The sequence below is a fragment of the Triticum dicoccoides genome, chromosome 1A (assembly GCF_002162155.2).
Source record: "Triticum dicoccoides isolate Atlit2015 ecotype Zavitan chromosome 1A, WEW_v2.0, whole genome shotgun sequence".
NCBI lineage: Eukaryota > Viridiplantae > Streptophyta > Magnoliopsida > Poales > Poaceae > Triticum > Triticum dicoccoides.
In genome coordinates, this window is record NC_041380.1 from 525,018,442 (window position 1) to 525,029,970 (window position 11,529).

The following is an 11,529-nucleotide window of genomic DNA, read 5'->3' on the forward strand; positions in this document are numbered from 1 at the left end:
CCGCGCCGTCCCCATCATCGCCGCCCCGGCCCGTACGTCCCCGTCCCCGTTGTCGCCGCCCCGTCCCTGTCCCCGTCGTCGCCATCCCCGTCGCCGCCCCCCGTCGCCTCTCGCCTCGCCGGTGAGCACACACACACACAGATACATTTTTTAGTTTCTTAGTTACAGAAATAGTTATCAAAATGTTAGAAATTTTTCTTTTTTAAGTTATAGAAATAGTTAGTTATATAGCATTGTTAGAAATGTTAGAATTGTTAGAAATTTTTCTGTTTTTTAGTTATAGAAATAGTTATAAAAATTTAGAATTGTTAGAATTTTTTTTGTTTTTTAGTTATAGAAATAGTTAGAAAAAAGTTAGAAATTTTTCTTTTTTTAGTTATAGAAATATTAGAAATGTTATACAAATGTTAGTTATACATATAGAAATGTTATAATTTTTTTCTTCTGCTTTTTAGTTATAGAAATATTAGAAATGTTATAGAAATGTTAGTTATATAGCATTGTTAGAAATGTTATAGGAATTTTAGTTATATAGAATGTTAGAAATTATAGTTATCAAAATCCAATCATTAAAAAAATGTTACTTTTTGCGGGCATATAGATAGTATTTGTTCTCGACGATGCCCGGCCCGCATCCTCACCGTCGACCCGTCCGCGACGATGTCCGGCTGATCCATGGTCGGGACTGGGCTCCGCCGGGCTGGCACTGGGAGGTGCTGGGTGGAGGGGCGCGCCGCTTGTTGAGGAACCCGGCCCCGGGTCCCGTTGTCGACCCTGATCTTGTTTGGTGGCGTTCGCGTGGGCCAGTTTCGGTGCGGAGGGAGCCGGCCCCGCCAGAGGTGGTACGTCGCCGTGTCAGGGAGGAGGACGAGCACGTCCATCGCTACATGGTTGCATTAGAGGGCGGCATGTTCTCCAATACCTGGCAGTTTCTTCAGGGATCTCACTTCAGCTATGATCCTGTGAGGGTTCCTTCTCTTTGGGTGTCCACCTCCCGCACCGCAGGAACCGCGAGTGTCCTAGATTCTTCTGTATTATTCGATCTTTATTAGCTACCTAGCCAGTGATGTATTCGATATATAATATTCGAGACGATGTATTCGAGATTATATATTATTCGAGACGATGTATTCGAGATTATATATTATTCGAGACGATGTATTCGAGATTATATCTATTATTCGAGACGATGTATTCGAGATTATATCTATTATTGGAGACGATGTATTCGAGATTATATCTATTATTCGAGACGATGTATTCGAGATTATATCTATTATTCAAGACGACGTATTCGAGATTATATTCGATGATGCTTATTATGTACTATGATTGGTTCAGTTTTTCCTTATTAATTGATTGCATCCATGGATTGTAATTTGAATATATTTCTTTTGGATTAGTTAAACAAAACCTATGGCGGACAATACCGGCAGAGAGGGAGAAGAGGCTCTCATACGCAATCCTCGCGGGCCAGATGATGATCAGAATGAAGAAGATTATGACGGCTCCGAATATCTAAACAACACCGGGGAGGGTGATATGATATTCAATCGTGACGACCGAATTGATGAAGTCATGAACTATGAACATGATGAAGAAAATGTTGATCTTGAAACAACAAAGATCGCCGAGGTATATATATTTATATAAGCAGGCATCTGGTGATCATCACATGTTCTAAATGACTTGAAGATATATTAACGAATCGATCTTTCTTCTTTCAGCCATCCGGACCGAGCAAATCTTTAGGCAACAGGACGAAACGAGGCCCGAACAAAAAGTTGAAGGAGTGCGTAAAGTACAATATCGAGGCAATCAGTCCTAATGGCGAACTATTAGCGCCTAAGAAGATTGCGGGCAAGTTCATTCGTCAGTGCCAAGTTCTTGTGAAGGACCAACTCCCGATCTCCCTTCAAGAATGACAGACAAAAACTTCTGCTTTGGGAAACGCTCATGGAACATTTCACCCTACCAGATCATTTCACAGATGCAGATGTGGAGAAAGTAAAGGATGCTGCTCTTAGGAAGATGGCGGTTGCATTCAAGAACCACAAGATTCGTGAATGGGCCAAGTACGTCAACGGAGGAAGGAAGACTCCAGTATTCGAGGGAACACTAGAGAACCAAAGTTCTCATTGGGACGATTTCGTGAAATTCAAGGATTCGGAATTATCTAAGGAACGGTCGAGAATAAACAAGGCCAATGCCGCAAAAAAGGATAAGTTCCATAAGCTTGGGCCAGGTGGCTATGCGGTGGGAATGCCTAAGTGGGATAAGTCTGAGAAAGAGATGCTGGATGCAGGTGTCACTCCAGAAACATTGAGCTGGCCCCCCAGGTGCAGGACTTGGTTCTATGCACATGGGGGGAGTTGGACCCGAGGATAGGCAAAGTTTCGAAGAAGGCATGTCTAGACGGAGCCGAAGATAAGCTACTTGTTGCAATAGAAGAGGCTCAATCGGGGTTGTTCGAGCCCAACAAAGAGAACGACGAGCTTACGCGTGCCCTGGGAAATCTTGAACATCCGGGAAGAACACGAGGCATGGGCGCTATTCCGTGGTATGAGGGGTTTTCGGACTGGAATGCCGACTACAGAACCCGTGCGAGAAAGAAGATTGTGGAGGAGAAGAAGAGGAAGATGGAGGAGGAGCAGAGGAAGCTAGACTATGAACGCCTTCAAGGCCTAGAATCAGCGCACGCGGACTTGGCAGTCAAATTCCAGCGGTAGCAGGAGCAGATCGACTCACTTAGCCAGCAAAGGGGGTCTCAGCAGCTAGCAGATGATCCACCATTGGATAGCAGTGTCCCATCCATGCCGAGAAGCAGCATGGGTTCCGCCCCGGGCGACACATTGCTGGATAGCTACCCAGTGGATGACATCATGGAGAACACTAACTACGAGCTACACTTCAAAATGAAGAACATATCCATGAAGGTGGCGGACGCCCTTGCTTTTACAAATCCCCCCGAGGCAACCTTCCATTGCAACCCGATTCCGGCGGGCTATGCTCGTGGCTTGGTTGATGAGGTGGTGGACCAATATTCGGGGCTAGAGCTTGACATTCCTGGAGGTGACGATGAGCACACACTAAGAGAGGCCAACCATCGTATCATCCTATGGAGAAAGGATTGCATCATCTTTCGAAGGCCACCGACACCACGTCATCCAACTCCTTGTCGCAGTCCGCCACCGAGTCAGCAGACTACTGCTCCTCCAAGTCCACCAACGCGTCAGGCCACTCCTCCTACAGGTCCGGCACAGCTTCAGGCCACTCCTCCTCCTCCAAGTCCGGCAAAGCATCAGGCCACTCCTCCTCCAAGTCCGGCACAACTTCAGGCCACTCCTCCTCCAAGTCCGGCACAACTTCAGGCCAGTTCTCCTCCTCCAACTCAGCCACGTCAGCCATCTTCGCCGCCTCAGCAATCACGGAAGAGAGCCGCCTCAGCTATGGTGCATAGCGGTACAAGTCGAGGTAGTACTGGAGGTACAGGCGGAGGCAAGTGATTTCAATATGGTCCAAGACTCGTGCCTCTTCCATAGAGGCCTTACGACAAGTCCGAGGAGGAAAACGTAGCCATATTGAAGGCCGAGGTGGAAGCCCATTTTGCACCGAAACCGCCACCGCCGCCAAGGGAGAAAGTGCCTGTGGAAAAGATTGACCACTTCATTCGTATGGCTAGAGCACCAGCTCCCAAGCCTGTTGACATAGACTATGAGCGCCACATCAAGAAGTTAAATTGAGCACGTCTACAGAAAGAGGTGAGCTCGAGCTCGAGCAAATCAGTTGGCAAAAGGAGCGGTAAAACCATTCCCAAGCTGGGAGAACAGGCGGCGCAATCAATCCCCCACTTATTGTGCCAACAACACAAAAGAGTAGGCGCGCCCAATATTATCGTGGGCAAAACGTTAACGTTCCCGGGGTGGGCGATGTGGTAATAACCGAGGAGCATATTGCGCAGGCTGAATCGATCGGGATCACTGTTGGACAACTCCTCGATATCGAGCCCATGTCTCCGACTAGAGAGGAGGAAATAAAACGGAAATATGCCCGGGGCCAACCTTTTGTCTAGCCAGAGGAGGTCAATAAGCTCCCAACGAGAATGTATGAATTGCATCAGTGGTACATGGACATTACCAAGATTTCCAATCGAGAGTCCCTCATGGTGAATTTCAACAAGGATCATTACTACCATGAGAAAGCTATGACCGTTGAGTATTCAGAACTATTTCAGCTATACAATAAAGACGCACTCGACAAATCTATCGTCAATTGCTATTGTCTGTAAGTGATTTCTTTCTGTAATTTAAGTCTCAAGCTACCTGTAGTGATCATTTTGATCAATCATTACCTATAATTATCCTCACTATATTCTTTTTTGTGATATTATGCAGGATGAAGATTTATGAAATGAAAAAAGGTGGACGCTATGGCATTGGGTTCTTTGACCCAAATACCATTAATGAATACACATGGAAAATAGATCCATATCACGAAAAAAGTGTAGAGGAAAGCATGCTACAGTTCTTCAAGGAACTCAAATACAATGAAGATATACTATTTCCTTACAACTTCCAGTGAGTCACACTGTCTTGTACTACAAATTCTGTTTTCCCCTACTAGCTAGCTACATGTTTTTGCTTACATATGCCCGTTTAATTAAGAAATGCAAACGTGTGTGCATGCAGATTTCACTGGATCTTGTGAATCATTAAAGTTGATGAAGGAACAGTTGAAGTACTAGACTCACTACTTAAGAAAGCAAGTGACTACACCATCGTGAAGGGGATAGTCAACAGGTAATTTCAATCATTATTAACTATATCTCGGCCTATTTAATTAGTTCGTCATTTCCTGATAACAACTATTTAATAACCCATTTATTCATTTTCTTTGTCGGCGGGCAGGGCTTCGGCAAAGTTCATCAGGGCCACTCCAGGCCCATGGAAACAAAATCTAAAATGGTATCGACCCAAGGTAAGTAATTAAGTAGTACTAGCTAGCTGCCATCTCTTTAATTATCATGCTTGATTAATTATTATCTGATCAAATTCCATTCTCGTAAAGGCACTGAAGCAGGCGCCGGGGAATGATCTATGTGCATACTACGTTTGCGAGAACATTCGCATGATGGCGCCCGAAAGGAGCAAATTGCAAAGATAGGAGTGGGTACAATATCGATTGTCAGAACACTATTCACAATTTTTACACCATTATCGATATCTAGTCACACAACTAATACACATGCATATTGATATCCTTCTTAACAGTTCAAAGAGGTGCGGGACAAGCTCCTAGCACATGACCGCATAGAAACAATTCAAGAGGAAATAGCGGGATTTTTGCTCGACCAGGTCATAGATCCCAAAGGAGAATACTATTACCCGCTACCGCCCCCATGAACCACTTCCAATTGTTATCGTGCTCCGAAGGCACCAATTAGCTAGGCTAATGCCACTGGCTCCGAAGGCGCCAATTAGAAGAAATTGTGTATATATATACATACATGTGTTTATATATGTGAGAATTAATTAATGGTGGTTGTGAGATATTCGATGATATATATATATATTACGATCGGTTCTACTAGAAATTCTATTTATATATATATATGCATAACGTGTACAATATGTAGTATCGTAAAATACCAGCAAATGAAAAATAATTAAATGGAAAACAAAAAATTAAATGAAAAAGAAATCATAAACCCAAAACCCCCCAACCTTTTAATACCGGTTGGTGACACCAACCGGTACTAAAGGGCTCCCTGCCCCCAAAGCTGGCTCGTGCCACATGGTTCCCTTTAGCACAGGTTCATGCTGAACCGGTACTAAAGGGGGGGGCTTTAGTGCCTACACTTTAGCACCGGTTACCAAACCGACACTAAAGGGCCTTATGAACCGGTGCTATTGCCCAGTTCTGCACTAGTGAGTGGATACTCTAAAATGTGCAAGATAAGCGTGAGTGCTATGGATGGCCTTCTCATAGGGAGACGGGAGCAGATCCATACTGGTGTATTGATTGGTGAATATGTGGACTCGTGTGCGCTACCTCAAAAGAGTTACTGGCAGTTGTAGTTCAGGATAGCCACCGAGTCAAAGCTGGCTTGCTGCAGTCAAACTCCACCACCCCTTTATTGATACTGATGCATATGTAGCTAGTTCTGATGTAAGTCTTGCTGGGTTCATTTGTACTCATGTTTGCTTAATTTATGTTCTGCAGAGAGACGTCAGTCTCACTAGTAGTTCCGCATGGACTTTGACGTTTAGCTTGTTACCTCAGCTACGATCTTGTACCCTTGGGAGGGTCTTGTAGATAGTCAGGCTTCTCAGCCTTTTTCATTTGTAGAAGTCTGTACTCAGACATGTTAAACTTCCGCATGTGCTTTGACTTGTATGCTCTGAATGTTGGGTCATGAGACCCATGTTTGTATTATCTGGCTCTTCGGAGCCTAATGAATAAATACTTGAGTCGTAGAGTTATGTTGTGATGCCATGTTGTATTTACACATATCGAGCATATTGTGTGTATGATTGAAATGCTTGGTATGTGTGGGATCCGACAACCTAGTTGTTCATCCTTGGTAGCCTCTCTTATGGGGAAATGTAGTCTTGTGCTTCCATGAGCCATAGTAGTCCGCTACAGCCCGGTTCACCGGAGTCCTGCTAGCCCAGCACTACTGCTCCGGAACACTTAGACTGGCCGGCATGTGATTCACTTCGTTCCTGTGTCTGTCCCTTCGGGGAAATGTCACGCGGCGACATCCGGAGTCCTGCTAGCCTGCTATAGCCCGGGTTCCCAGAGTCCTGTTAGCCCAGTTGCTACAGCCCGGATTCACACGCTGCTGACCGACATGCTCGATGTTGATTCATGTATGCCTGTCCCCGTAAGTTAGTGCCACTTTGGGTTCACGACTACTCATGTCGGCCCGGGTTCTCTGTCATATGGATGCTAGCGACACTATCATATACATGAGCCACAGGGCGCAAACAATCCCGGGCCATGGTAAGGCGACACCCGTGGGGATACCGTGCGTGAGGCCGCAAAGTGATATGAGGCGTTACAGGTTAGAGATCGGTGTGACTTAGAATCGGGGTCCTGACACTAATAGCATGCTTTCCAGTGTCGCAGTTTTAAATTTGATTTTTGTACGGCTTTGTACATTTTCGAATAGGAAACACATTGGTTAAGTGAATAGCTTTTGAATAGATTGATTTTTTCGTGTTGTTATTTTGTAGCATATATAGGCAAGTTCTTTTCCCATCAAAAATAAAAAAATAGGCAAGTTCTTTCCCCTGCAAAATAAAATATAATAGGCAAGTTCTTTTGCACGACAAAAACACTATGGTGGTCAAAGAAAGATGAGAATTGGCAGGTAACCAAGTTAATCTTGAGTTGAGATTTCGAGGGCGTATTTTTCACCGGTTCAATTTTTGCGCAAAATAAAACCTAAATCAGATACGAACTCCTTCATCCAGACTCCTTCATTTGGTGCTTCCAAAGCAGCTATGTACTCCGCTTCACACGTAGATCCCGCCACAACGCTCTGCTTGGAACTACACCAACTCACAGCTTCACCATTCAATAAAAATACGTATCCAGTTTGTGACATAGAGTCATCCAGATCGGTGTCAAAGCTTCCATCGACGTAACCGTTTACGACGAGCTCTTTGTCACCTCCATAAACGAGAAACATATCCTTAGTCCTTTTGAGGTATTTCAGGATGTTCTTGACTGCTATCCAGTGATCCACTCCTGGATTACTTTGGTACCTCCCTGATAAACTAATAGCAAGGCACACAATATTGCATACATGATAGAGCCTATGGCTGAGGCATAGGGAATGACTTTCAATTTCTCTCTATCTTTTGCAGTGGTCGGGCATTGAGTCTGACTCAACTTCACACCTTGTAACACAGGCAAGAACCCTTTCTTTGCTTGATTCATTTTGAACTTCTTCAAAACTTTATCAAGGTATGTGCTTTGTGAAAGTCGAATTAAGTGTCTTGATCTATCTCTATAGATCTTGATGCCCAATATATAAGCAGCTTCACCAAGGTCTTTCATTGAAAAATTATTATTCAACTATCATTTTATGCTATTCAGAAATTCAGTGTCATTTCCGATCAACAATATGTCATCCACATATAATATCAGAAATGCTACAGAGCTCCCACTCACTTTCTTGTAAATACAGGCTTCTCCAAAAGTCTATATAAAACCATATGCTTTGATCATACTATCAAATTGTATATTCCAACTCCGAGAGGCATGCACCAGCCCATAAATGGATCGCTGGAGCTTGCACACTTTGTTAGCACCTTTTGGATCGACAAAACCTTCTGGTTGCATCATATACAACTCTTCTTTAAGATATCCATTAAGGAATGCAATTTTGACATCCATTTGCCAAATTTCATAATCATAAAATGCGGCAATTGCTAACATGATTCATACGGACTTAAGCATCGCTACGGGTGAGAAGGTCTCATCGTAGTCAACTCCTTGAACTTTTCAAAAACCTTTCGCAACAAGTCGAGCTTTGTAGACGGTAACATTACCATCAACGTCAGTCTTCTTCTTGAAGATCCATTTATTCTCTATGGCTGGTCGATCATCGGGCAAGTCAACCAAAGTCCACACTTTGTTCTCATACATGGATCCCTGCTACCTCTTGAGCATGCGTTGGTTTTCCCTTGAAGAGGAAAGGATGATGCAGCAAAGTAGCTTAAGTATTTCCCTCAGTTTTTGAGAACCAAGGTATCAATCCAGTAGGAGGTAACACGCAAGCCGCCTAATACCTGCACAAACAAACAAGAACCTCGCAACCAACGCGATAAAGGGGTCGTCAATCCCTTCACGGTCACTTACGAGAGTGAGATCTGATAAAGATAATAAGATAAATATTTTTGGTATTTTTATGCTATAGATTGGAAAATAAAGATTGCAAAATAAACAACGATAGAAATAGCAAGTAGATATGAAAATAATTTGATGGAAGATAGACACGGGGGCCATAGGTTTCACTAGTGGCTTCTCTCAAGATAGCAAATTCTACGATGGGTGAAAAAATTACTGTCGAGCAATTGAAAGAAAAGCGCATAGTTATGAGAATATCTAGGCATGATCATGTATATAAGCATCACGTCCGCGACAAGTAGACCGACATGATTCTGCATCTACTACTATTACTCCAGACATCGACTGCTATCCAGCATGCATCTAGAGTATTAAATTCATAAGAACAAAGTAACACATTAGGCAAGATGACATGATGTAGAGGGATAAACTCAAGCAATATGATATAAACCCCATCTTTTTATCCTCGATGGCAACAATACAATACGTGCCTTGCTGCCCTTGCTATCACTGGGAAAGGACACCGCAAGATTGAACCCAAAGCTAAGCACTTCTCCCATTGCAAGAAAGATCAATATAGTAGGCCAAACCAAACTGATAGTTCGAAGAGACTTGCAAAGATATTAAATCATGTATAAACGATTTCAGAGAAGAATCAAATATTGTTCATAGATAATCTTGATCATAAACCCACAATTCATCGGATCTCAGCAAACACACCGCAAAAAGAATTACATCGAATAGATCTCCAAGAGAATCGAGGAGAACTTTGTATTGAGATCCAAAGAGAGAGAAGAAGCCATCTAGCTAATAACTATGGACCCGAAGGTCTGTGGTAAACTACTCACACATCATCAGAGAGGCTATGGTGTTGATGTAGAAGCCCTCCGTGATTGATTCCCCCTCCGGTGGAGCGCCAAAAAAGTCCCCAAGATGGGATCTCACGGGTACCGAAGGTTGCGACGGTGGATATAGGGTTTTGCGGTGCTCCTGGATGTTTTCGGGGTATATGGGTATATATAGGAGGAAGAAGTAGGTCGGTGGAGCTGCGAGGGGCCCACGAGGGTGGGGGGCGCGCCCACCCCCTTGAGGCGCGTCCTCTTGCCTCGTGGCCTACTTGCTTCTTTCTTGACGTCCACTCCAAGTCTCCTGGATCACGTTTGTTCCAAAAATAACTCTCTCGAAGGTTTCATTCCATTTGGTATTCCTTTTCTGCGAAACACTGAAATAGGCAAAAAAACAGCAATTTGCACTGGGCCATTGGTTAATAGGTTAGTCCCAAAAATAATATAAAAAGGTATATTAAAGCCCATTAAACTTCCAAAAAAGATAATATAATAGCATGGAACAATAAAAATTTATAGATACGGTGGAGGCGTATCAAGCATCACCAAGCTTAATTCCTTCTCGTCCTCGAGTAGGTAAATGATAAAAACAGAATTTGCATGTTGTGGAATGCTACCTAGCATAATTCTCAATGTAATTTTCTTTGTTGTGGCATGAATGTTCAGAGCCGAAAGACTCAAGAAAAAGTTTAATATTGACATAAAAATAATAATACTTCAAGAATACTAACAAAGCAATCGTGTCTTCTCAAAATAACATGGCCAAAGAAAGTTATCCCTACAAAATCATATAGTCTGGCTGTGACGCCCCGAGACCGTTGTGCCAGGTGTCTTCCTGTGTTTCGTTGTCATTGCCATGTCATTCACTTGCGTGTTGCATCTTTCCATGTCACCATGTGCATTGCATCATCATGTTTTTCGAAACTTGCATCCGTCCCGGCCACCTCGTTCTCTCCGTTGTCCGTCCTGAGCCCAGACACACTTGCACGCACCCACGGCATGTCCGAAATATTATTTTACAAGTGGCCGTAAAATGTACTCGGAATGGGTTGAAAGTTGGCGTGTGGTCTTATTATAGTGTAGATAGACCGCCTGTCAAGTTTCATCGCATTCGGAGTTCGTTTGATAGCCCAACCGTTAAACTATAGCGACTTTATAGTTGGTCAAAACGTTCCAGTGTTTCTTTGTCGTTGCCATGTCATTCACTTGCGTGTTGCATCTTTCCATGTCACCATGTGCATTGCATCATCATGTTTTTCAAAACTTGCATCCGTCCCGGCCACCTCGTTCTCTCCGTTGTCCGTCCTGAGCCCAGACACACTTGCACGCACCCACGGCATGTCCGAAATATTATTTTACAAGTGGCCGTAAAATGTACTCGGAATGGGTTGAAAGTTGGCGTGTGGTCTTATTATAGTGTAGATAGACCGCCTGTCAAGTTTCATCGCATTCGGAGTTCGTTTGATAGCCCAACCGTTAAACTATAGCGACTTTATAGTTGGTCAAAACGTCGGACGTTTTTGGTCTCCGATAACAGTTGCCGGGCTGCACTCCTCTCCTCTCATCTCAGCCCAACCACTTTTTACAACCCACCTGCATCCCACCTAACCCCCCCTTCGTTCCGGACCGTCAGATCACGATCGGAGGCTCCGAAATACTCCGAAAACCCCCTCAAAGCCCCCTAACCCTAGCACCTACCCTATATAATCACCCCTCCTTCCTAATTTGGAAAACCCTAACCCCTAACCTCCCGCAGCCACCACCTCCCCCTGTCTCCTCGCTTTTAGCGCCGCTAGCCCGCGCCCACCACTTGTTGCCGCCGCCG